Source organism: Catharus ustulatus, chromosome Z (assembly GCF_009819885.2).
Source record: "Catharus ustulatus isolate bCatUst1 chromosome Z, bCatUst1.pri.v2, whole genome shotgun sequence".
In the NCBI taxonomy this organism is placed as follows: Eukaryota; Metazoa; Chordata; class Aves; order Passeriformes; family Turdidae; genus Catharus; species Catharus ustulatus.
In genome coordinates, this window is record NC_046262.2 from 17,793,061 (window position 1) to 17,818,697 (window position 25,637).

General features: G+C 43.0%; 2 long non-coding RNA genes across 3 annotated transcripts in view; one reads left to right on the top strand and one right to left on the bottom strand.

Annotated features, from left to right (window-relative positions):
- Window positions 1-708: 708 nt before the first annotated feature.
- LOC117010998 overlaps window positions 709-25,637 on the top strand; it is a 49,957-nt gene continuing 25,028 nt past the window's right edge. Inside the window, exon 1 of the long non-coding RNA XR_004420826.1 lies at window positions 709-845. This is a non-coding gene — a long non-coding RNA (uncharacterized LOC117010998). The remainder of the gene's footprint in view (window positions 846-25,637) is intronic.
- On the bottom strand, window positions 1,771-5,275 carry LOC117010997. Of its 2 annotated transcripts, none has more exons than XR_004420825.1 (3): window positions 5,170-5,275; window positions 2,367-2,467; window positions 1,771-2,037 (listed from the first exon to the last, which is right to left on the bottom strand). It is a non-coding gene; the product is annotated as an uncharacterized LOC117010997 (long non-coding RNA). The 2 variants fall into 2 exon arrangements; XR_004420824.1 differs by having other exon boundaries at window positions 1,771-2,078.

Consider the following 25,637-nt stretch of genomic DNA (forward strand, 5'->3'; position numbering starts at 1 on the left):
TACTTAATTTTGCTTGTATTATCTGCACTTACTCCCTGCCTCCCCTGACCAGCTTTTGAATAGAAAAATAGATGGTGGCAGAGATAGCTTGTGGACATCAGAAGAAGGTGTAGAAGGGAAGGACTGTCTTGTTGTTCCAGACATTTCTCAAGTTTGTTTTCAAAATGATTTTCCCATTGTGCTTATTCCTTAATAGTAGTATGGCACGCTCAACAGCAGTTCCCTGCTCTGCATGGCTTGACAGAGGCCTTTTGTTAGCACTGACTGCTGGAGGAAGCTGCTCAGGCCCACTGAGATGCACCACGCACTCAGCTGCCGGACTGCCCAGCAGCCCAAGCTTACAGTGGGAAAGGCACAGTCGTACACGGCTCCTCTGGGGGATCCTGGAGACCAGCACAGCCCTTGCCCTGCAGAACATATTCCCTGGCAGGGCACATCCCCTGTGCCATGCGTGGTCTCCAGCGCTGCTGTAGCGGCACCAGCTCCTCCCAGACAGCTGGGCCATGGAGTAGCTGTGGGTGGGGGTGAAGGGAGCCCTGCCCAAGTGCCAGGAATTGAGAGGAAGCACTGCCATTCACACAGCCCAGCTTGGCCCCAGCCTTGCCAGCACACTTGGCATGCAGTGACAGTGTAGCCTCTGTTTGTGTCAGTGCCTCTTTCAGCCAGAGTGCATTTGGAAAGCCAGCGTGCTTCAGAGGGAGTCACTTTAGCTGGGCAAACTCATGTGTCCTGTCAGAGGAAATTCCCTCACCCCCACAGTTACTTACAGGCATTATGGTCCATGCCTTAGTTCACCTTAGAACACCTGGATTATCCTCATCTGGGACTCACACAGGACCAGCAAGGTAGGAACCACATGTGCTTGTGTGCATCCATGCATCCATATGAAAGCTAAATTGCATGGAAAAGGCCATGAAGTCTGTGAAATCAGGGATTTAAAACATAAAAATCCAGAAAGTTGAAATTAAATGTGGGGAGTGGGGAAGAGACAAGAACATTGCAATGATAGCCATTGCAATGAGAGCCAGGAGGGAGTTTTCTGTATCTCACAGCCTTTTGCAGACTATGCCATCATGGCACTGATGATTCCACTTGTCCATTTTAGATATCCAGCTCTTTAGCCCACAGGACAGCAGGCAAGCACAGCCTGGGGGCTGCTGCCAGAATGCCCTGGTGCAAAGGCTGCTGAGGATGATCTCCCAGTCCCCATGGCCCTGATCATGCTTAGCAGCATGGTGTGCACTGGGTCCTGCCAGCAGGTAAGGAATGTGCTGGCCAATGTAGCCTGGGAGGACTGGGAGACCTGGAGCCTGTCAGAGGGGAAATCTGCTCCATGGTGGAAGTCAGCAGAAATCAGCAGTGCTCTGACAGGAGCATGGCACTTCTGTTCTCCTCTGCAGTGAAGGACCTTGTGCAATGAGGGTAATCATTAAAGATCTCTTATTGCATCCTTAATGCATTCATAATTCATACTGTTCTGAGAGTTTGAGGCAGTACTGCATTTATATGTGTGGCATAACATCCAAACAGCCCACTTTGAAGTATTTTCCTTTAGGTTTTACTGATCATAAAATAGAGGCATTTTGGAAGTGCTGTTCCAGAAACCATTTTAGGCTCTATTTTAAACTAGCTACCTTACCGGCTATTAGAATTTTCTTAGATTCTCTGAGAAAGCAACAAGTGAGAAGGTTTTTTGATGAAAATCCATACCCATCTTTTAGATTAAACCACAAATGTATAATATCTTCTGCTGCTGCACTTTAATATGTATTTAATAAAACACTTTACAAACCAAACCCCAAGTCATTATCTGCAGATCAACTGCCCAATGAAAAAATAGCTCTTGCATCACAGTTTGCTTTCCTCACAGCAGTGGTGGTCTGTGGTCTGGTAAAGTGGTAGGTCCCCAATCTGACATGGAGCTGCTAATATGAAGTAAAAGATCCTGACTCTGCTCTATTTCTTGCTGCCTTTCATCACTTGCCATTGCTCCTGCTGGATGTCACAGGAAGCAGCTGCATTTTCTTCTCCTTCTTCCTAAATGCAGACAAAACCAAAGTGTGGTGATGAAGACGTCTCTGAGGAGGACAAAGGAGGACAGGAGGTGAACAGTTGTCAGTCAGTTGAACAGGCTTAAAATGTCTATGGGACTTGAAACGTGTCCCTTTGTTGTAAAAAATGGCTATATATATACCCTGGGGTGGAAATCAAACCTGAGGATTAGTGTTTGGATAGGAATGGAGAAGCAGAAGTTAACATCTCAAGAAGCAAAGTCTTGGTCATCTCTGATCTTTAAGTTCTTTTGAAGATCGCTGAAGAGATGAACTATTTATGAACTATTCACCTGGGTGAATCCCTCTCCCTACCTGTAAGTCCCTGGCTGTGTTGAGTTGACCATCACAGTGATAAGCAGATGCTGCAGTCCTGGCAGTCCTTGGCAGTGGAGTTCCTGCATGTGGTTTCAATCCTATGGGAAAATAATAACTATTGTGAGCATCCCACACACACGCATGCACAGGCCTATCACAAACAGCATGATGTCATGTTCAATTCCTGCAAACTGTTACTGTTGCTGTTACTGTTGAGAACCAGTGGATTCTCATATGGCCAACTGCAATAAATTAATTTTTCTTATTAAAAAGTCAAGGGAATAAAACATGCTTTCTCTGATTAACAAAGAAACCAGATGTTCAATAGTTATTGAAGCGCAGGAAAATTCAAAGCCAAATAAAGCAAGCATGGCTGGATATAGTCTCTTCAAGATCTGTTTTCTCTCCCTTCAGTCTCTCAGCATGAAAAAATAAAAATCTTGCTGAGTGGTAACACAAAAGTTGATGATAAATTGTATAACTTTCTCTCTGGGGTATTTAATTTCTGGGAATCATGTCACACACAGCCCTCACTGGGCTGCAAGCATTTTCCATATGCAGTAAAATATAAAGAATTCTCCCAGCATTGAAACCCTCTTATGATCTAAATAATGTTAAGGGGACAATTGTGCTTCCTTATGTAGAGTTTAAGCACCATATTTTAAGGACTTTATTTAGTACATTTTCAACATGAAAGGCAGAGACTCATGAAGGACATGGCAAACATCCTCATGACAACTTTGAATGGGTTATAATTTTGAGTGAAGATTTGTTAATTAAATTTTTGAGACATGCAAGTGTTTAGTGAACAATGTGCTTATTCGTATATGCAAACATAGTAACTTGACTTCCACAAGTTGAGAATTTCTTGAAAATGTAGTTTTGTATAGGCCTTATAGAAATACTAGTTCTTCTGTTCAGTAATCAACACAAAGCAAGCATTAATTCCTCAGGATGTCGGTTTGTGCCTTTTAGACAATGAAAACATATTCACCTTTCCAAGTTTAGGTGCCTTTCTGGAAATAAAATTCAGCCAGATTATCCCTTTGGGGATATGCAACAGGTCATTCCATCATGGTGTTTTAGTACAGACCTTCCTCGGCACACCTCTTGAGCGTGCACTGCACACTACAAGGCACAGAGATGCATATACATTGCCTAGCACGACTGTAAAGAAAGGTGCTCATTTTAACTAGAAAGAGTTTCTTCTTGTGAGCTCGGTTTTCATCTGGTTTCATTTTGCTGGCTTCACCGCTAAAGGACAATTTAGGAATACAGGCAATGTACAGAAGATTTGTAGGATGTAGACTTCAGAAAGCAGCAGGATTCATTATAGCAGTATCTACTGATGTTGAGCATTCACTTCTTGATAATGAAGTCTTCAAATCAAACACTACTGACACAATGACACATTTGAATTTAGTGACTTGACTGAGCAGAAGATAGGGATCATTTCCTTTATTCTTTTGTCCAGTATATTAACTTTGATCTCTATGTATGGGCAATTCTCATTACACTACACTTTCCTTAAATATGAACTCTCTCCATAAATCACGTATATATTGTGGGCTATTCATTCTGTTTACCACCAAAGAAAATGAGTTGTTCAGATGGATATGAATCCTTTCATCCTAAAGGAGGTCAGGACTAACTGTGCTTTCCTTTGCATATCACAACTGAAATCTTAACCACAAATAATTTTTTGTTAATCTCCAATCCAAAATATATTGCAGCAGACATAAAAGCCAAGCTGATATCTTTGATGGATCTCCATTTTTAAATAAAATGCAAGGAGATTTTTGCTTAACAGCTCCATATCCCTCTCAAGTCATGAATTGTCTTTTCCAAGTTTTGAAAGAGGAAGAGAATTGCAGGCATATCACTCATGAGCTGGAACAAAGCTTGACCAAATAGGAGTCCCAGTCTTGGGGCACTAAGGATGCGCTATCCCCTTGCGTGCATCTTTCTACAGAGCTAAAAGGAGCAGCAGTGTCAGTATAGCTGTGATTACTCTGCCATACAGGCTATCACTCTCTGCCTCAGTGTATATTTTTGGTACACAGCGTATTTCCACCGCAGCTAGGCCTTCCCAAACTCTAAAGACAGTCTTTCATCCTAGCTGGCTCAGTGTAGAGCAGGTTCTGCAGGAAAGACACTGACCAGGGATGCCTTGACCAGAGCTGACTGCAAGCCAAGGATGTGTGCAGAGAGCTGATCTAGCTCCTGCCCTGACACAGAAAGACAAGAGCACATGCTGTTCCTTCTCAGCATGACCCTTTCTGTGCTGTTACTCTTGTCTCCAACCTTGCTCCTCACCTTGCCAGTTTCTGTGTCCAGCCTTTAATTCTGTCACCCAGTTCCCAAGGTAGGACTTGGAGACCTCATATAATCTGGGTTAAGACTACAAGAAAAAGAGTGAGAGCTTCAAGCTAGATCATACATGTAGTAAGCAAAATCTTCAGTAAAATGTGCCAAGATGTGCTAGGAGCTACCATGCACAAGGAAATTGTAGATTTGAAAGGGCTGTTCCTTTGCCAAAAGGTCACAGGCTTCACACAAAGCATTTCTGTCTCACCTCATAAAAAACTCAAGTAATGCTCTTTCAGTTTCCAGAGTTTAAATACTTAGAGAGAACATGTCAGAAACAGCACAATTACGTTTGGATAGACTCAAAACCCTTTCTCTCAGACCGAGATTTCTAGGAGTAAAAATGGCTCGGGGTGAGGTATAGTCCATAGCATGGAAAATTTCAGCTCTACATTTAAAGTTTGACAAAACTCTCTGCAACAGAAAGGGATACCTCTGCCAAGTCATGCATTTGAAGTAATTAATCCACGGAAAAACAACCGCAGGAGCTGCTGGATGCCCACGGAAGCACCACACGGCCGTTTCAGTACCCAGCACGCTGCTCCCCTAGGAAAGGACGGAGAGATTAGGCGAGCAGCCAGAACCGAGGCAAAAAGCGCACCAGGCTTAGCACACCCTTTCCTGTTTCCTCCCTCGCTCCCGCGGGACCGGCGGCTCCGCTGTGACCAGCAGAGGTCAGCGCGCCCCAGCGCAGCCCCGCCGAGCGCCCGGCGGCGGCACCGGCACTGGGCGGCACCGGCACCGGAGCGCTACCGGGCCAGGAGCGGCATCAGGACCGGAGCGGTACCGGCTCAGGAGCGGTACCGGCTCAGGAGCGGCACCGGGACCGGAGTGGCACCGGGACCGGAGCGGTACCGGTACCGGTACCGGTACCGGGCGGCACCGGGACCGAGCGGCTCCGGCTGGCCGAACACCGCGCCCCGCGGGCCGGCACAGGGGCCCCTGTCCCTCTGGGGCCCGGGGAGGGGTCACGGCTCTGCCTCCCGTACAAGGGTCTCAGCTGAGCCCCTGCAAACAGTAGCAATCTCTGCCACGGGGAGCCTCCAAAATCTTTCCAGGGAACGGAAGCAGGTGAAATAACTTTTCCGGTGTTATCCAGCAGGCTAGTGGAAGAACGTAGCTTTTTCTGATCCCACTTTTAGGAAACCAACCTTTTGTGTGTGTCTGAGGGGTTCAAAAAGCTTCAAGGCTAATTTTCCAATTGTGCAACATTGGGCTGATGGTACATCTTCAGCATTTTTAGGATGACAGGCCTCTTCTTCAAGCATAAAGCTGTCACAATTCCAATGCAATGGTTCTTTCCCTCTTTCCCACCATTCTCTTGCTGTTCAGGAATGTTCCCTTATTGCTACCTTCCTTAAATTGGACAGTTTGCTGTAAAATATCTCACCTCATTTAGCTATGCTGTGTACAAAAGCAGAGGGACACCATGATTCCTAAGACAATTCAGTTAAAAGATACAGAAGAATATTTTGGGAAGCTGTTTTCAACATGAGAGGAACACCCTCTCCCCAAGTTGCTTACACTGTAGGGTATTCCTTCCAATACCTGTTAAATTTCAGGTTATTGCTTACCTGTCTTTGTTCTGATTTGAGACAAGTTTTGTGCTTTGAATTTTAAGTTAGCCAATTTGTACAGCATTTTCCCTGTTAGAAGATTCTTTGTTCCTAATTTTTGATTGCTGGTTCCTAGGTAAATAAAAAGTAATATGTAGAACTTACTCTTCTTTTGGAGTTTGATGGGGTGTTCATGTAGAGGCACTCATAAAACAGATCATGAAATTGATACCAAATTACATAAATTGTACCCTATCATAGCTGGGGCTCTCTTGCTACATATTTACAGAATACACTGACATAAGCTGCAATAGGAGTCTTAAAAAGAAGTAGTGTGTTAGTTTTTAATATTTTATGTGTTTTTCATATTATATATCCCTAATTTAAGATACCAAAAGCAAAATTATTTAAATGCAGGCTTTTCACACTCAGGATGAGATCCAGCCATATAAGTTTCAAAAGTCTTGTAGATCTTTTGCATATAGGAGAGAAAATAGAAAAGAAACATGATCCTGGTCTATAATTGACTGCAGTGGGAGAAAATACTTGAATCCAGCAGGTTCAGTAATCAAATAAAGTGCCAAATTGAGCCTAAGGATTCAGAGGTCAATCTGGAGAAACTAGAAACTAAAGGATGCTTGTACAATTGGAAATGTCTACCTGTTAGAACAGCATATCAAGGGGTGTAGGTGGAAAGCAGGCAGTTCTCAAAGTGTCTGTCTCTGCTGGGAGTGCAGGGGACAGCACTGGAGCTGATGATCAGCGTGCACTGTCTGGACCCTGCAGGTCCTCACGGAGGGTGCTGTGACACCCAACATGTTGGCTCAGCATGGGCTTTTGGATGCCACATGAGCACAGGCTGTGTCTCTTTGTCTCTTTTTCCAACTGAAGCCTGGGTGGGAATGCCCAAAGGTAAACATAATGAACAGGAAACAAGAAAACATGTGGAATTAATCAGTTCCAGTGAACTGGCATTTTCTCATTAAAATGTGTTCAGTCAGGCCCTTGAAGCGGAGAATTGCTGCCCTCCCTAAAGTTATATCCTGGTTCTCACACAGCCAGTTTATTCAGGAAATAAAACTGGATGATGTATCCTCCCAGCTTCCACATGAATTCCTGGTGCTTGTTTACATTTGTGGCAAGTCAGGATGGTTTCTTGAGTTCATTAGAAAGCAAGAAGTAGCTCTACCTATTCAGTGACCCATGCTCAAATATGCTTTGCAAAAGCTTAGTTGTGAAAATATCTGTAAGATTTTGTGTTGAAAGTAGCAAGTTATTCTCTCCAATTATATTTTCCAGCAGCTTATTCTCAAATAAGCTTTTAGCACACTTTCTGCATTCATAAGTAAAATATCCAGGTCAGAGATTTGCTGGTTTGACTCTTACTTCAGTGAAAAGAGAACATAGTTGTGTGTTATTAATCCACACACATCTTGCTATCAAAATCAGTAAAGAAAACAAGATAAACTGTGTGTGTGCAAAATAGCTGGATGAATTGTGGTCAGATGGTGACTTGAGTTAGTGGAAGTGAACCAATAAAACACAGCAGTTCAGAAGGAGACTTTCCACAGAAGACCAGAACTTTTTTTCCAACAAGTGCTACACATGAAGTAAATAAGGAATCCACAAAGTGTTAAGGAAGAAAACATGACTTTGAAGGATCTGTATGATACTAAGAGATATGTTGCAAACAGATTTGAATCATGTTTTTTATACTTATTTTTCTTGTTTATTACTATCTTTTCTTGTAAATTTATGTTAGGCTAATCTGGAAGTAATCTGTGCTGTATTTATATTCCAAACAGCAGTAGCTGTTTCAGCAAACTTGTTTCAGCAAACCTGAAACTACACAGCCAAGGTATCTCATATATCATTGAAATATAGAATTATAAAGGGAAAGGATCTTGTTGCCTCTAATGCTGAGGCTGCAGGATGAGGTGGGAGGTAATTGTTCCCATGTTCCTATTCTGTAAATGAACCATTTTCCCAGAATGGCCAAATGTGGAAGTCCTGAGGTTACACCACCTGGGTCAGCAGCTTTGTAGGCATATCTGACTTTGGTTTACAAGGGTATGTTGGGGGAATCCTGCAGCAATTTCTTCTCAGTTGTGTGGGAAGGAAAATCTTGTATTTCATGATACCAGCATTCTGTCCTTCATTTGCACAAGCCCAGCAGGGTCTACCTGACACTTTATGCTCTGTGGAATGGTCTTATTTCAGGACAGTCTGCTCTGGGTCCTGGGAGCCATAGGAGTCCTAAGTCTGCTTAGGCTTCGGTCTCCCCTGCATGCTCTGGATGCCTTTCAGACTTGTTCCATGTGCCAGTGTAGGGGAAAGGTGCACTCCAGATTTGTAGCATTCATGGGCAAATGAGCACCTGATTCTTTCTCTACCCTGCTCTGCTTCACTCTGTTTAATGGCAGACACCAACTCTGGCAGCTTCAGTACATATTACTATCATGACTTTTTCATGTCTCTCTGCTTTCATGGCTTCCAACTTTCCCCACTTCTATTTTAGCCAGTACTGGCAAGTATCAGTCCCATGTGAGAACATTTATGCCTCAATTATATCAATGTCACCAAAACATCATTAGCACTGTACTGAGAACTTTGTAAATACCTGTAAAGGGCTCACTGAGACTGATGGAAATGTTACTTTGGGGTATCCATCATAGCTACATTAGTGTCAGATTTGTGCAAAACGTGTCAAAGCATGGCCTGTGATTTTACACAGACCTTTAATAAAGCAATTTCTAATATTTTTCTTCTGTGAGCTCACCTTCTATGGTAAAATCTGTTCTGACTGAAAAAAAAACATAGAGAAATGCTTTGTGTTTCCAGATAGGCACCTTCAGCACCAGTAGCTGCCTCAGTGCCTGTAGAGCTCAGCAGAAGCGGCAGTGCTGCCTCTGAGCACTGAGCTGTGCAGACCCATTGAAATTGTGTTTGTTTTCAAATATCTGTGCTTAGCAGTTATGGGGCAGTTTGCTTGGAGAAAATAAAACCTAGGAGCTGGCGAATGAAATGTCAGCATCTGAGGTGCTGTTTCTGATAGGACACGTTAGTTCTGGTGTATCAGTTATGCAGTCCTATGAGCTGGGCTGTTTTCTGGAGAGGCAATCTGTTTCTTTAGCTCTTAAGGGGTGAACTGACTTGGCTTCTCTTTAAGGTAATTGGCAATGTGGCTCATTTTTATTTTGACCAGAGTTCAAACATCTGTTTCTGACAGCTACAGCAAAAGTAAAAACATAATCATATTTACAACCACAAACTGTGTGGTGGAAAAGTCACATGAAGTTTTCTCTGCAAGGCATTTAGTCCTTATGTGCTGCTTTAGCTGCTAAGCTGCACTTACATATACAGCTAAGAGCAAGCCCTCTTGTCATGCATTTGTGCACAAGCATCCCACATTGCCTCCTGTAACAACAGCCACATTATGCTTCCTTGCACAAAACCAGCTGTCAGTTTAGATTTCCTTAATCCTGCCAGATTCAAACTCAGCCAGCTAACAACCATTATCTATGGGAAACCCTTCTGCGATATAAAGCAATGTCCTTACAGAAATGACATGTCATAAAAATTAGTTTGGTCACCAATCCAACAAAATACTTTGTTTAAGTTTGAAAACTAGAGACTGGTGGTATCATGTTCCCTGGTGCTATAGATCTCAGAAATGATGAGCAGCACTGTAACAGCATGCAGGGCCAGATCCCTGTTTGCCCTAATTATATAACACACTTAAACAGTGCAATTGTGTTTTGCAAGTTGCTGCCATGTAAACAGTGTACACAAATGGGACAATGGTCTCCAGCACAACCTTTCCATCAGTGTAAACAGTGTGAACCATGAGGATTTTGACAGCATTGGGATAGCTCATTTGAGAGCAACCTGCTCTCACCAGTGGAAGGGTTAAAGGGGACAACTGTTCCCCGTAAGGACCTGGTAAAGGTTGTGATGGGTTCCTCCATGGAAGGCTAAGGAGAAGACAAATAGCAAGTGCATACTACAGAGCTTATTCCTACCTGTGGTAAACAGGAGGCAGAAAGAAAACCAGGCCATGTCTCATGACCCTGGACACAGAATATCACATAGATCAGATTGATGAGTGACCATGAGCATCTCCAGTGCAGTTGTCCTCAGCTTTCTCAGCCCCTAGTGAACTCTGCAAATCTTTTATGCCTCCCCATGCACCTGGCTCACTAGGCAGGAAGAGGAAGGAGGACTGTGTGCATGCTCAGCCAGTAAGACCATACTTTGTCAGGGGAGAAAGGGAAGTTGTTTCTAACTCAAGTTCAAATGCAATGCCACTGTCTGGTCTATAAAAACATGACACTTCAACAAGAATTGCTGCTTTTCAGCACACCAGCTGTTGAAAGCTAAACATTTTCTCCAGGTTTTTCTGTTCTGTCGTTGTTTTTGTGCGTTTGTATCATAAATGGTTGCTAGCCACAGTCAATTTAAAGGAGCAAGTATCCAGTGTCAGTAGATTGTCTTATAAAGAAAATTAAAAGGTGGGATTTTTTAGTTGTCTTGTAGGTATCATTAGAAGCAGTTAAGGTCATGTTTTCCCTCAACAGAAATAGGAGAGAAATCTCTTTTTGTTTGCAATGAAAGCTTAGATCTTTTTCTGTTTACAAGATCAGAGATTTTCAGAAAAAAAATCATGAAGTACCATTGGACTCATGATAAAATACCAAGATCTGCCAATCCATGCATAATCTGATAATGCTTTTACATCCTGATCATCAAAGACTGCAAAGTTTGAAAGTGAATCTCTTCATGATATTTCAAGCCACTCACCAGATCTGTTTTTTGGTTCACAAAGTAGAGCAAAGCCCACAGCTGTGCTGTAACCACACAAATGAAAACATGTACTTCCTTTTTTGGGAGCCATATCATGCCTTTATGAAGATAACTTTTATTTGGATAGGGGAGATGGGCTAGTATCTCTTCGAATAAATGCAGCAACCAGCATTTTATGAGCTTTTCTTCAGCATTTTTCTTTTCCAAGTGAAAATTATGCTTCTTTATTAATAGTTATTTCCAACCTAATTATTTTGGTTGTCTGCAGTTCAAACAGCTATTTTGAGTGAAATAAGCCAAAACCACTGTGGCCTGTTCGCTATAGGTTGATGGACCTCTAGGCAATCAAAGTAATCAGAGCACTGTCTCAGGGTTAGCCTGATCCCTGCAGAGATCTCTGCAGAGGCTGTAGCTGAACTCTTCACATATGTTTGAGAGCCGTGCATGTTTTATGTTAAAGGTGACAAGCACAAGCATGCAAGAATCCAAAGCATGCCAGAAAGGTGTCTTAACAGGACAGCAGTGCAAACCTGTTTTCAAAACTCAGTATTAAATCACATGTAGAAACTCTATATTTGGAAACCTGAGGGGAAAAAAAAAAAAAAAAAGGAAACTCTACACCACAAAAAAAAATTCCCCAAAGCATTGTTTCTAGGCTGAGAACTAACAAGAAAAAGGATGGTCTCATGCTAAAATGCTGAGAGAAAAGCTGGGGGTACAAATCTCTTTCTGTTAGAGATCTCTAAAGTGATTTTATGGTAATGTCTGTGCTTACATTTCTTTCTTCTTCTACTGAAGGGAGACAGCAGCACACCCTTTCTGGACCCCTTTATCTGTCCAGTCAATTTAGACTTAAGTGCTTAATGGCAGACACTCTCTCCTCAGTGGCAGAGCAGTGTCCGGCACAATGAAACCCTAATCTCTGGCAAAGCCCAGCGATGCTGTGACAGCAGTAGTAAGAATGAAGCAGAAAGTGCAGCATTTAAAGACAGCAGGAAAATATGGTTAGGCAAGATCACCTCAGACTAAACCTTTCTGACTGAGTAATTACAGAGTGATGATGGGTGAGCAGTGTACATAGTCTGATTAATTTCAAAGCTAAAGATGGCTTTAGAAATCCCACTGCTTATGGGCATTGGCAGGGCTGCTGCATCCATTCTGATGGATGAAAGACTTCAAATTCCTATACATGGTTCTTAAAACCTCAGTGTGTGCATGCATTATGACAGAAAATCTGTGAGAGTTGTTGAATTTTCAGTTGAACACCCAAATGCCAAGAAACATCAGCAGGACTGTAATTCAGCCCTGTCCTGTTTGCTATGATAGTGTCTGAGCACCACTATTTTGTGGTGCTCCCTCCCTCGTTCAGTGCAGATGTTGGATAGTGGTTAAATAGTGCTAATTACAGCTGCTGCCATGGGAAAGGCTTTGGAAAGAGTGCATTTACTGCTGGTCTGTGCTAGGTTCAAGCCTACTGTAGTTCAGAAATAAAGGCCTTTAAGCCTTTAGGAGGTTTAGGGAAAGGGACACAGACCTAGCAATTGTGATTATTTTGGAAAAGTCTTCTATAAAAAGTGTAGCATGAAGGGAAAGGCAGTGCTGGATGTGAAGGAAAGTAATGCACTCTGAGTAATGAGCTGGAGATGCCCAGTGGGTAAATTTACAAGACAGAACCAAAAGGGCCTGGTTCCACTATCCCCTAACACCCACCATCACTTCTGAAAGCTTACAGTGGGCAGGACAAGAGGTGCAGGAGAGAAGAAATGGCCTCATGGTAAGTGTGATTTAAATATTGCTCTGGAGAACTGGATTTTATCCATGATCATGCTGCAGCATTTTAATTGCTAGGAAAACCACTTAAAATGTGGAAACTCTCTAGAATCCTCTTCCTCTGTTTCCTGGAGGAGGCCATAGAAGATGCTGTGGCAACTCAAGGCAGTGGAGCTGCCACTTTATCTGCACCTCACTTTCCCCGCCTCACTGTCCCCACCTCCCTGTCCCCATCTCCCTGTCCCCATCTCCCTGTCCCCACCTCACTGTCCCCACCTCCCTGTCCCCATCTCCCTGTCCCCACCTCACTGTCCCCACCTCCCTGTCCCCACCTCCCTGTCCCCATCTCCCTGTCCCCATCTCACTGTGCCCTGGTACCCAGCCATGAGCAGCCCCTTTCTCATGGTGTGGCAGGGGTGAATGACTCAACACTTGTGTGTTGAGATGAAGGTGTGGGCACCACAGCAGTGAGTGAGTGAGCCTGTTGTCAAAGCAGCCGTTGGACACTGTGCTGGGGACACCTCTGTACCACAGAGCCACACAGTGCCAGCAGTGAGATGTAATACAGCCATTCATTCCACAGGCACTGAATGGGCACAGGGACCCGGTGGGATCAGTCACTTCAGTGTTCTTGTAACATGTGTCTGGCACAGAGACTAATGGCTCTGCCTTCTGGGTGTTTTCTTTGCCGTTTGGTTATTAATAACCTTGTCCATAATAAAATTCAAACTCATTTTCTGGTATGAGAATTATTGCTGATTCAGGGACATTTTAGGGTCATGCAGTGTAAAGAAGTGCCTTAGTCCCATGCAGAGTGCAGGCTCTTGCTTGCATTTCTGTGGTCAGAGTATTTCTCTACCACCTCTCTCTACATCTGCTTTCCCAAATGGAAAGCATTGTAATGGTCTTGAAATTACTTGGTTTGTGGTTGCAGAGTCTGTTTTAATTACATGTATTAAAATACCTGTCAATTCCTGCTCATGTCCCAATGGACTCGACCAGATTGGATTTCCATAGCCGGTTGAAGAAGCTGAAAGGAGATCTATAGTGATGGAACACTGCAAAAACCCTAGAAGCTCAGAGTGGCCTAATCTATTCAAGACACAGTCCAAGCAGGTAGTACTGTGCAGCTGGGATAAAGAAGGCTTATAGCTAATTCAGGCCAGAACAAGTGGAACTAGAAAATGTAAAAGTTGGTTTTGCTTTTTTGTTTTCCACCTAAGACTCTTGCATTGAAAAGTTTGTCTAAATACTAAAAAAATTAGGAATGTCATGAACAGTAATAAAGAAACTTAATTTCATGAAAACGTTATACAGCAATGTGGGTAAGAACAATGTTAGGCAAATAGCTGTTGATTTTTCTTGTGAGTTTAAGCACCTTCAAAGCCCTGAATGGGCTGGTCAGGAGCCAAAAAAATGACACTGTATGACAAGTGAGGAGAGCAAAACTAGCCAGGGGTGTGGAATGGATCTGCTTTGCTTCTGCTGACAGAATGGAAAGATCTATTTTGTGAAGTGTTCTGATGATGGCTGTTGGTTTTCTTTTCCCTCTTCACTTCGGGCAGGGGTGTGTCCTCTGTCTCCCCTTTAATCAGTGTGGCAGTCTTACACACACCCCAAGTGTAATCTGGTCTCCCACTGACGGCATTTCTGCTCAGGGCGTCAGTGCCATCTGCAAAAGCGCAGAGAGTGTAGGGAGCTTAGCATTATCCAAATCCTGCAAGCAAAGAAGTTGAATTTTAATCAATCATTTCCTGTACAGACTTCTGATATTTCTTTCCTTTGTGCTTGCATTTCTGTATGTAGCTAGAGATGGAGTTGTCCCTACTTATTTTGCAACACGAACCATCTGGAATATTACATGAGTAAGACAGTTTGCAAATTTTGTACTCAAGAGCAACCAGACCTAGCTGTCTTTTACAATGGGAAACTTTACACACATTAATTCACTTCAAACTAATTTTTAATTTTTTAACTCTACAGCTTATAAAAGGGGGAAGATTTCCTACAGGCACTATTGATATAAAAGGAGAATAAAATTGCAGGAAAGGTTTTTGTTAATTGATAAGTAGAAAAGCAAGCAAGAAAGAAAACGTATGGAATCATTGTATACTGAAGACAGATGACGAATGGAAGAAGAGATGGCATCTGAGAAGGAAAATGAATGTTGTCTTGCTGTGATCTTCCCATAAATCTGCAGTTTCATGGGATTGTCACTGTACAAATGTTTTTTGCATTTCTCAGATGTTTTGGTTTGGATTAGACTCATGTTAGAGGTGATTAGTCTAAGCTAGTTTTAAAAATCTGAAGGTTTGTCTCTAAAAGCAATTTGATAAAGGAAGAACTGTCTTCTTGAATTGTCTGTGTGTCTGTTTCCTAGTTATTTGGTTGACTCTAGAAACTGACTACCAGAACAATACCACTGTTCTCATTGACCAGCTTCTGCCGCTGAACAACTTTCTGATGAATTCCAGGAAATCCCAAAATACCTGAAAGAAAGGTGACCTCTTTGGGAATATCCAAGCTTTTTGAATGGTTACTCAAGTTGGTCTTTTTGTATAACATAAAAATCCTATAGGTTGTACAGATGCGTATATTTATTTAATCTAGCTTCTTTGTGGGTAATACAATAGTTGTGCTCTCTTTCAGGAGCTTGCTAAACTAATGGGAAACAGACACTGGACCGGATATTAGATGCAATGATGTCTGCACTTGATTGCACTGTGGCTCAATGACCTGTTGCAAAATTTGTAACCTTTCATTTTTGCCTCCTTTTCTCATCTTATCTTCTGTTTGTCTTTAGATTATTTTAGCCTTGTCCTGTCCCTATACCACAGATACCACAGAAGTCCAGGCTTGCTCAGGGTTTTGAGTAGTAACAAAACACAGAGATTAACTAACCACTGTGGCTAGTTGGAGACTATACATTTTGTTTAAACAGGAACTGACACACATTTAAGTTTAACAGGAGATCCCGGTTCTGGCCAAGTTTCCTGTGAATTCTCCCTTATGCTGCATTCCTGTATGCCAGGAGCATCCCCAGGGAAAGTGCTTTCCCCTGATGGTTGCTTCTTTTTTGGGGTTTCCATATGCAGCAATAGTATGTGAGGTATTACAAATTTCACTCCCGAAGTTGATGACATCTAACTTGAGGAGTCTGTATGTTCACAAAGCAAGGATCAGTCTCAGATATGTTAATTTCTCCTAACTCTGCTTTTGTTGGAGGTGTACAGTGGGTCCATAAGACATGAGGGGTCTGGAGGCTGAAAAAGGTCCTACACTAAGACATGATCCCAGTTGTTATTGGTGTCCAGATCCTGGTCACCATTTGGTCACCACTGCAGAAGTGGCAGCCATTCTTACTGTAGCACAGAATTTCAGTTCACTTACTTTAATGCACATTCCCACCCCTTGGTAATCGGCAGAAGGCTTGTATTTTTTTTTCACTAATCTGGGAATTTGCACACAGTGTGAGTGCAGTTAACTAAGAGAAGCTGGCCAGCAGGAGTTTGTGAGGAGAGGTTCAGAGGAGTGTGGCTCCTGGCTGGTGCTGCCCACAGTGATGAGGATGGGGCAGCAGCAGGGCTGAGCTGTTGTGTGTGGGGTTAGGATCTCTCTGTGCTCTTGTCACAGCCTTCGTGCCGGGTTATCTCTAAATGATTAAAGCAACTAGTAGTTGCTAAAAAGGTTATTTATTGTAAAAGTACATCAGTCTTCTAAGGCACAGTCATAGACATTAACGTCCATGCTAAGTTTTGGCATAAAGTCCCAAACAAAAGCAGGAACCGTCCCCGGGGGTCCTGGAGAGGGCTGGTGATGCTACCAGAGCTCCTATCTTCTTCTTGGGTGCTAGAGACACTGACAGGCTCGGCAAAGTGGTGGCAAAAAATGGCAAAAGGCAGAAAAGCAAAAGCAAAAGCAACAGCAATAGCAAAGGCACAAACTCTCCCCAGTACATAATCTTATAAAGGATTTTTCTAACAAGCTAACACATACATTCAAACCACCTTCTCTCAACCTAGGAAAATCCTAATTTCTTAACATGGTGGGATACGTATAAACTACGTATATGATCTGTCTTGTTCTATCTAAAAAATGTAAGCAATATTCTCACTGAAGTTCTATTTTGACTATGTAGTATCTGAGAAAGAGCTTCTGGAGCCTTTACTAAAAACATCAGTGTGTTTTTTAACCTTCACTAGAACCTGTTCTTGTATTCTAACATCTGAAACCTTTTACTTACTAAAACCACTGCAACTCTTACTGAAACTTACTTACTTGGTGACTTACTGACTTTCTTACTACTTATTCATTCATCCTAAACTCAAATCTACATCTAAACTTATACTCAAACTTATACTTATTCTTTTACTTAGACTCCCATTCTATGCGTGTGTGGTTTAACATGTTTCAATCCATTCAAAGGCTTTAACTCAATTCCTGCACTCTGGCTTCTGCCTGGAGTATTCAGGCAGGCCCTTGATTCACTGACTCCAACAGTTGTGGTCCCTCATCGCTGCTGTAGTGCCATACAGCTGCACATCCAGTCCTGCAAGCTGTGTTTGTGCTCCTTCAGAGGTTTAGATATTATTTAACTATATTCTTAGCTGTTTCCTCAGCTTTGACCCTACCAGGCAGACTGGGAGACACCTCAGCTAGGGCTGAGGACAGTGCAGAATTGTTCCCCAGGTTGCCTTTTTGGGACCATTCTCCAGACATTTGCTGGCCACTCCCACTGTTCAGCCCCAGAACTTTATTCCTGGTTCATCAAAGCAGGCTCCAGAAATTCATGAAAACAGCTTAAAAGCCATAAGGTTTTGGAGTTTTTGCTTTTGCCTTGAAACTGCAAGGACCAAATATTTATTTTATCTTAAATATATACTATGGTTCTCACATAATCATACACAAACACAGGCCAGGCACCAGAAAGCAGATGTGGGAACAGCCAGAAATTGAGGGCAGTGCAATGAGTGTCAGCCAGCAGGGTCCATTTCCTGTAACAATTATCGTGTTGGTGAGGCTGTAGTTGGTAATATAGAGAGAGATACAGATCACATATGCAGATGAGATGAACTGACTAGCAATGTGGGTCTGTCTGGGCAATATGTGCTTTAGTCATGGAGTCGCAGAATTCTTTAAATTGGAAAAGATCTTCAAGGACGATCTTTAACCCAGCCCTGTGAAGTCCACCACTAAATCACATCCCATATCCCCACATCTACATGTCTTTTAAATACCTCTAGGGATAGTGACTCATCCCCTTCCCTAGGCAGCCTGTTGCAGTACTTGATAATCTGACAAAAGGCAGAATTGCTGTGGGAAAGCTGAAGAACATAGAAGGAGAGGCACACCACTGGAATAGATTCAGGGAAGTGGATAATAACTAAGCATCAGCTCCTAGGATGATGTTATTCCTAGCTCTATGAAACTATGACTCCAGGAACTTTAAAATAAACATTGACCATTACAAGATTCATGATAAAGTCATGAGAGTTGGCTGCATTATCAGCCCCTATCCCCTCTGGTGTGCCTCTGGTGTCAGGGTCTCCAGTGTGTGAGGGAACGTGTCTGTAATTTCTGCAGAAGGGCTGGTGTACTCAGTGGGTTTCCCAGGGACCTATGGCTCCTTCCTTGAGTCTGCTTGCTTGGAGGGGCGGTGCATAATGAGGAAACTCTCTGTAGCACTCTGATCACCTCAGGTCTTTGACTTTCCTGCTAATGGAAGTGCACTGTAGGATGTGACCAGTGTTTTGCATGGGTGTGATGACAGAGAACACCGTAGGACTCACAATTCCATCATAACTTTTGCTGAGCTCAGCCAGTGGGGTTGCCCTCTTCTCAAGGGCTGAAGACAATGAAGAAGAGTCTGTGCACATACCCAAACAATGCATGATTTTACTGGAACCATGAAGCACTAAAAAGGGTCATGCAGCAGGGATGCAGCACTGCTGTAGAAATCCACAGATTAGGAAAAGGTACAAGTCACAGCAGACTTGGTAGGGTTAGCAGACTAACCAAGTCTGCAGCTCACACTACTGTGGCTTGCAATCTGCTTCCTTCTGAGACTTAGGCATTGCCACTCATCTGGAAATGTTTATGCATCAGCACTTTGTACTACGCCTCAGTCAAATGGAAGGGTTGCGTGTCTTGCTCAGGTCCCTGGGGTGTGAAGCTACAGGTTTTAAGTGCTTTCCTCTGCATTCCTTGCAGAGAGATGTATGCTGCCTTCATTTACTGAGATTTTGAGACAGTTTTGGAGCTCTTCTGAGCTGTGGCAGAGGAAGTTTGCTGACAGTGTTTGTCTCTTTGAAGCAAAAATATCAGCAATATTACAGAACTCATTAAATCTTGGCTGTGTCGCTCCATTTTTCTTATTACACTCGGAGCTAATATAGTGTGCAATTTGTCTTTAGAAAGTCCATGGGTATTTCTAAGTGAGAAAATTGTGCAGGCATGTACAGAGAAGACAAGCTGTAGTGGAGCTTTAGTGGTGCCAGCCAGGGCAACTATTGAAGTTCACCTTGGTGACAAAGAGTGTAGAAAGTCAAGATGGTGGTTTCTGGGAGAGGGCTCACAAGGCAACTGTATGAATAAAGTGAAACAGAAGGTGTCAAGAGGAACATAAATGAGAACGTGCAATATGGAAGAAGAGGACAAATATGGGGACAGAGCCAAATATGTGTGGAAAACATGAAACACCATTAAGGATCACTGGGAAAAAAAAAGTTCTCTGGCTCAGATATAGGATTCACATCCCCATTTTCATGTTCCCTGCTTTCAGTTACCTGTTTTCCAAAGTCTCTTGGAAAATACAGGAAACCCCCCTCCTGCTACAGGGGAGGTCTAGGCAGCTATCACAGATCAAACATCTAACCTCCAAATGGCTCATTTCATCTCAGGGAAAGGCAATGGCACTTGGGAGCAAATTGCAGAGCTGCTCAGCCAGTTGTTCAGCCTCTTCCACATGAAGGACCTTTCCTTTATGGGACTTGGTAACATGAAATAACTCTCAGTCAGGCTGCAATACTGTGATATGTAATTGTTGCTGACCTCTGGAAAATGCTGTTTACAGTAGTACATGTTTTGAACCCACTTTCTGCTGTCTCATAGCTCAGCCTCGATCAATAGGAAGTATAAACGTCAGGCAAAGCATGGCTCTTGCCCTTCTTTACTAAGAAACAGAGCAGGAATGAAAACTCTTTTTTACCTGGAGTAGTTTCACCATAATGCATTATTTATTTGTAAGAATTATATGTAAACTATACACACACACACACACACACACACATATGTATAAGGCATATAATATGCAATACGTCCCTATATTATGTACATATAAATCATATCCACGGATTTCAGGGGACAGTTTCAAGTGACACCTTGATCTCTACAACAGCCTGAAAGGATGTTGTAGCAAGGGGAAGACTGGCCTCTTCTCTCAGGCAGAAAGTGACAGGATAAGAGGAAGCGCTGTGCTGAGGGAGGTTTGGACTGGACAGAATCAGAAAGACTTTTTTCACTAAAAGAGTGCTGAGGCATTGGAATGGTTTGTCTGGAGAAGTTCTGAAGTCACCATCCCACATCTTGAAGTGTTCAAGAAATGACAGGACATAGGGCACTTAGTGCTGTGGTCTAGTTGACAAGGTGACTATCAGTCACCTTTGAGTCACATTGGACTCAATGATCTTTGGGGTCTTTTCCAAACTTAATGTTTCTGAGATTCTATGATTTGTATATTACACATGAGAAGGTTTTAATTTTTAAGTTCATTTTGAATTCTGCTTACCCTTCTGTTAGCAGGGGACATGACTAATTGATGAAAATGGAAAACAAAAATATGTGAAAGGTACTAACAATTAAGTTATGGTACTTTCAGCATCTGGAGACCCAAGAGATAAGAGATTCTGTGTGGCAGTAAAAACATCTCTCTGGGGCCCCAAGCAATGTTTGCAGCAGAGCAGGTTTGCTGAACAAAATATAAAATGAGGATAAGCATAGAGAGAAATCTGTGAAAAGTCTGTGATTTGAAGTTTGTCACGAACAAAGAACACAGCAGGACTTGACGCATATGGGAAAGAGCTATTAGCACAGATAAGATTCCACCTCTACACTGTCACTTCTGGGCAGAGCAGGAATCTCTGAAGTTGCTCTCTTGTCATATGTGGCATGTTGCTTTGTCTCAAGGGCATAACAAGTCGAGAGACAGGAACTTCTTGATCCTGAAACATGAGAGAGCATCTTGCAGTGTTAAGGTTGCAGCCAGGGAGAGATTCCTTTATTTAATTTGACACAAGAAATAACACAGAAACAGAACCATATTTGCAAAAAGCCTGTGGTATTTGCATTCATGTCTGCTGAAAAGTCAAAACTAAACACTGATCAGTTGGAGCCCTAGTCAAACAAGACCAAGGAAACACAGTTGTTGGTACTGTTGGAGATAGGCCAGTTTCTCAAACACGAGGAATGTCTCCAGGGAGGGCAGACCACAGAGAGCCATACTGGCTGCTGAGTTGCAGACAAGCAAGAAGTCTTTTCCTAAAAGCCCCCTAAAATGCTTTGCCTTTCTCAAGGAGCTTTCTGCCTCAGTGGAGGAACACTGATCATGTCAAAGACACTCATTGCCAAGTGGTAAATCTTTATGGGCAAAACACTCTTGACAGTCCAGAAGAAAACCCACAGAACAAAGCAGAAATGCACAGAATAAAGGGATGTCCACTCCTGATGGGTGTTTGAAAAATTACCTATGATAGAAGAGTAAGACACTGCAGAAGTTGCTTGAGATTAAATTTGTGCCCAAAATCATAAGCTGGGTGGAAATATTTTGCAGATGCGGCTGCAGTTAAGGGGAGAACTGAAGTCAGAGTTTCCTGGAGTTCTGGTCCCCAGAGCAGCCCAAGCCCCTGTAGCGTGCAGAGGCAGTGATGTTAGGCACACTCCAGTGCAGCTGAGCCCAGCTCAGAATCCCAGCATACGCTGTGCATTACACAGCCCTGAGCTGTGAGAGTGCTCACATGTCAGTCTGGGTTCAGCACCCAGATTTAGAGGGATTTGCTCTGAGGTCTGCCTCCAGGCTCTGCCAAGATGTGACTGCTAATGTACACTGTTTTACGCAGCTGAATGCTGCCAGGTGGCATTTGCTATTAGTCACAAAGAAAATGTTTTTTAGAATTAAAAAAACATATTATTTGGAGCATGATTGCATAGAAATCATTTCTCCATACAGACATAACCTGGATAACCCGGAGTGCAGTGTTCTGTTTATTACAGTGGTGTTATATATATATTCAGAGATTGTCTCATTCTCATTCTAAATGAGCACGGAGCACAGAGGTTGGCCAGAGAAGTAACTGTCCTTTCAAGCCTGTCGAGTCAAGTCAGGCCTCTGAGAATCAGCATATTTTAGATTTTAAGTGCTCCACTGTAAATCTTCCAAGCCTAAACAGAAGCTAAGAAATCACATAAAAGTAATGAAATATTAATGCACATTATGTATTTTCTTCAGAGAAAGAAGATCTTATGAAATGATGCTAATAGTTGAAATATATTGGGTTTTGGCTTAACACATGCCCTTTAATGGGCGGATGCAACTACCATAATGCTGTCTTCTGTTCATTTATTTTTCAGAATAAAATAATAGCAAAGCACAGCACAGATGGTCCAACGTCATCTGATGCATTTAATCCCAGGCATAAATCCAGGAGACCATTTAGGAAACAATTGACAGGCTTTGTTCACGTTATAGATCTTTGAGAATGTGCAAATATCTAGTTGAGTGGTGTATTTTAAAGTTTTTAGTAACAGAAAAATTGATTTGAAGGGAAAAATCTTTTATCTGGGGAAAGTTGAGTATTATATTTGAATCAAAATTACCAGGTCTAACTCTCAGTAACAAATTATTCCAACTGTCTGTTAAAATACCTCTGTAAGCAAGGAAGGGCAAATAAGAGATCCAGCATCTATCCAAACAAGGATTTTTTCTTTGTTGAGCCATGAGTTTTGTAGCATGGGGAAAATAAATCAAATTTCAGCATGAATATGATACAACTGTATTGGCAAGACAGTACCAACGATGAAGCCATCAATACTTTCAAAATTAGGTAATAGAAGGGAAAAGGGGGTTGTCCTGCTGGGATTCCAGTCAGTCTTCTGAATATGACTCTGCATATCAGAAAAAAATTCTTCTTTGCAGGTCACACCCAAGTGATGGCTCTGAGGCAGGTGGTGGTACAGACTTGTTCAATGTTGAAAGGAACTGTTGGGGATTCAGGAATGATGCGCAGCTCTGCAGTTTCAGAGACAAGACTACCAAGTGGCTGTATAAAGCAAACAGAAAACTCATCCTATTCTCTTTGCCTCTCTGCAACTGCTTCCTATTTTAAAACTGGGTTTTGTTGCTGGTAGTAACAACATGAAATAACAAAAATCTTCACCCAGTGGGTATGTGCAAACTTTGTGAAGTTGCTTAGGTCCCTAACTCCTTCTGACATTGATGGAGTGAGGTGCCTGGATGCCTCTTATCAGATCCCGAAGTTTTCTCTTGCTGTTTTCACAGTCTCTTCCCTAGCTACGCCAGGCAATTTCCTTGTGTACCAGCAAAAAAGGGGTTTGGACAGGATGTCAAGGACTTTTGGCTCATTCCAGATGGACTGACCTTGTGGGCACAGCAGGTGTCTCATCCACAATCCTCCAGAGCCACTGTCTGCTGCCCCAGGAGGGCTCTGCCTGGAGGGGACCCTGTACCTGGACACCTGGGTGCCTCCAGTGTGTCTGCCAGTGAGCACCTCTGCCTGTTATGCGTGATGAAGGATTTGCAGCAGTGCTTGATGCTTGCTGATCACGAGGCAGTTGCCTGAGCACTCATGGTACAGGTTTTAAAGGGAACATTCTTTCCTCAAATTATTAAGTTACTTTTATTTTGTCATTGTGAAGCCTAGTTATTTGCTCTTTGTGTACAGCTTGTTTTGGTCATCTCCTAGGCCCTGTGATATAACAGCTTGTTGTATGAAATGCAAGCACAACAATGCAGCTGTAGCTGTAAATTAGGGAAATTAGTGAGAAACTAGTTCTCTCTTACACCATGCTTCACTTGAAATCCAGCCTGCAATGAGCAAGGCTTTGCTTGGGAGACCGTATGCAATTGCTTCTTTCCAGGGTGGAAGGTGGCAGTATGGTGTTCAGTCAGCCACTTCCATGCACAGAAATCTTGCCCAGGCCTGTCTCCCCTCTTTCAGGAGGGAAGGCTGGTGCCCTCCCTGCTGGTCGCTCTTGTTTGCTTAGCTTGGTCTCTGGGCGGCATTCCCTCTGCTAATTCCAGCTGAAGTCACCTCCTGAGCTGACAAAGCTGGCCAGTGAACTGCCCTGCCCAGACTGCTGTCACTGCTCATTCCTCTTGCCAGATTTTTTTTTAAAATTATTTTTAATTTTCAGATTTGGCCAACCAATAAGTAAAAACTTTGTCTCCCAAGCAGAGGTGAGGTCATGCAGATACTGAGCAGAGCTGGGAGTCTGAATGAGCCAGTTATGTCAGCCAGTTAATAACTTCACTGTTGTCATTTATTTGTCATTCATCCAGAAGAATCCAAAAGTGCTTTGCATTCTTTACAGTCAGATTGGAGGCTCTTCTTGCTTCACACCTCACTGAGAGCCCGTCATCCCTTGGGAGCAGTGCTGAGCTTCTTGGTGGCCCCCTGCCAACTCTGCTTTGAGGCAAAGACTGGGGGGAGTAAGTGCACTAGCCAGGGAGTTTGGTGGTCTGCCCAGGTGACCCCTTGAAAATCGTTCTATGGCCTTGAGCTGAAGCTTTGCAGCAGTCTGGAGCACTGTGGTAATGGACCATGGTGCCAGGGCCACCACACCTCTGGGACAGGGCCCCTGATGCTGCCTGACCTGCTCTGTTTGGGTTTCTCAGTAACGTGGGCATGTGCTGAGGGACTTGGCTGTTTCTTGGTGATATTATGGAAAATATTACACAGAAATTCAGCAGCCAGAATCACTTCCTTCTCTTGTTGAACAAGGAAAATATCTTTGGCCATGATGTCTCAGAAACAGTTGCATAGAGGAATTAATTCAGCTTTGCATGGTGCTTTGAGAAAGACTCAGAAACAAACAGAGCATTGTGCCCTGTCATGGCACAGGTTGCTTCCCTGCACTGAGAAAAGCTGCATGAGTGAATATGTGGTGGAGAAACCTCTCAACTCAAATCCCATCACATAGCTATTCAGTAAATGTGCCGCTCCCTTCTGGCACATCTGCTCCAGGAATGGGTTGCAATATTTTCAGATGTGTTGGCAGCCCAAGCCCATGCTTCTTTTCAACATTTGACTAAATACAGTCTTTTCTATGACATACATGCTTTGGGGATCTGTTGTTTTTTTCCCTTCTCTCTGAATGATTTATTTATCAAAACAAAGTCATGAACCCTTGTCTGAATTTTTCACACTGCTTGTTGTTTCCATGTGAGCAGGGAAATTGTTCAGCACAGCTCATGGGGCATTTGTTTCTGTTTCTCAGAGCAGTATGTTCTGAGAGTAGAGGGCTTCCATTCCTTGGAGTTTTCTTAGCCTGGGGTAAATAGGATGCTAAAGGGAGGAAGAGGGACATACCATTTCCCCTGTTTTCTCTGAGTCATGATGACCACTCTGAGACAGTCCCCTGTCCAGCAAAGAGCCTTTATTTGACACAGTCACTGACCCATTGTAGCTTTTCTCATGTCCTCACACGTTCCAACTCACTACTACGTTTTTCCCCCTCCTTGTCCCTGGGAAACTCTCTG